At 41.3% G+C, this 1,490-nt stretch overlaps 1 long non-coding RNA gene across 1 annotated transcript in view; it reads right to left on the reverse strand.

Annotated features, from left to right (window-relative positions):
• Positions 1-133, reverse strand: part of LOC103373445 (uncharacterized) — a 2,532-nt gene extending 2,399 nt beyond the window's left edge. Inside the window, exon 1 of the long non-coding RNA XR_521061.1 lies at positions 41-133. This is a non-coding gene — a long non-coding RNA (uncharacterized LOC103373445). The remainder of the gene's footprint in view (positions 1-40) is intronic.
• Between the last annotated feature and the right edge of the window lie 1,357 nt (positions 134-1,490).

Here is a 1,490-nt window from a genome sequence, read left to right on the forward strand (position 1 = left end):
GTCATGAGCCTGTTGACAGACGAAATGTCCGTGAACACACCGTGGTACCGAACTAGTTTCGGGGCCGTCGAACCGTAGCTGGAATCCCCTGGTCGGACGCTAGCCCATGTAACTTAGCTTCTTCTTCCGCCTCCTCCTCTTCATCTTTTGATTGTTTTTGAGGTTGGCATCCAACATTTAGGCGCATTACCGCCACCTACCGGACTGGAGTGTGGAGCAAGATTGGCAATACTGAGTAAATAAATAAATCAATAAATCATGAAGTATGAAATAATATCAGTACGCATTTAAACCTGGAACACAACATTCTAAATGTCTTAGTCCAGTTCACGGATTAGGCCTAATTTATGTTTACTTATATTTGCAAAATGATATGAACACATTCAGTTTGACCAACTATTCTCTCTTTAACTGATGATGTGCATAACAATTCAACAGAGCCATCCCCATAATGAGGAAGTGCACCACATGCTGGGACAACTACCACTGGCCATCCTGTTGCTCAGCTTTGTTCCACCTGACGAAGATGATATTTATACATGTTTGTGCCCCTGCACTGCTAAAGGCTAAATAGATAGCAGGCCTTTCATGGTGCTACTTGTGTATGTAGCTGTCTAACACGGCTGCTCTGCTGTAAAATGGTTTATTTAAATGATATTGTTTCAGAATGAACCATTTTTTGTTTCTCAGCTATATCGTTGTTATATCTACATGTGTGTGCTAATCTCTGTCTCAGGAGGAAGTGATATCACAGATTCTGTGGTGGGAGTCACAAGACCAGTTTAGTTTTGTTTTTGTTTGTGTGTTGTTGCTTTTATTTTTATCTAATGTTATTGTAAAGAATAAATAAATATATAATTCTGCCTTCAGAGTTGTCCTTATGTTTCGTGTCTTTCAGCCATTCAGACTGTCCTGTTTGACGTCTACAGACCACAGAGGCCACAGCAGCAGAGTCCATCATCATTCTACCTGCTAATAAGTAAGTTCATTCCACCATTTGCCCAAATGCAAGTCTCAGCAACCAGTTATTAACATTGTAATAAGTAGTATTTTGGCTGGAATAAACCTTTCAAACCTCAATTTGTTGGTTTAAAAGCACTATTTGGATGGAGAAAAAAAACTTTAAAAAATTGGTACTTGGACATGAAGTAGTACTTAGTGTGGAATCGTCCTTGGATCAATCTTTTCAATTCTAAATATATTTTGAGAAAAATCACCCTACAAAACTAAATCGCGCTGATCCTCCCTCCTGCTTTTTCCTGCTTTTCTGTCAAATTCATTTTCTGTCGCTGGTCTGTTACGGCCCTGCTGGCCGCTTGGTCTAGGAAACCGGATGGGTGTCTGACATGTCACTTTTCCTCCGAGGTGATCAGCTGATCCAGCCTTTCACTTAACCTGATCGCGAGCACCTGGGCCCGATGTATGGACGGCATTTAAAGCGTGGCTGATCAGCGTCTCTTTCTCTCTCTTCTCTCTGCTCTCCATCACGA

Source organism: Stegastes partitus, unplaced genomic scaffold (assembly GCF_000690725.1).
Source record: "Stegastes partitus isolate 25-593 unplaced genomic scaffold, Stegastes_partitus-1.0.2 Scaffold1983, whole genome shotgun sequence".
Classification (NCBI taxonomy): Eukaryota; Metazoa; Chordata; class Actinopteri; family Pomacentridae; genus Stegastes; species Stegastes partitus.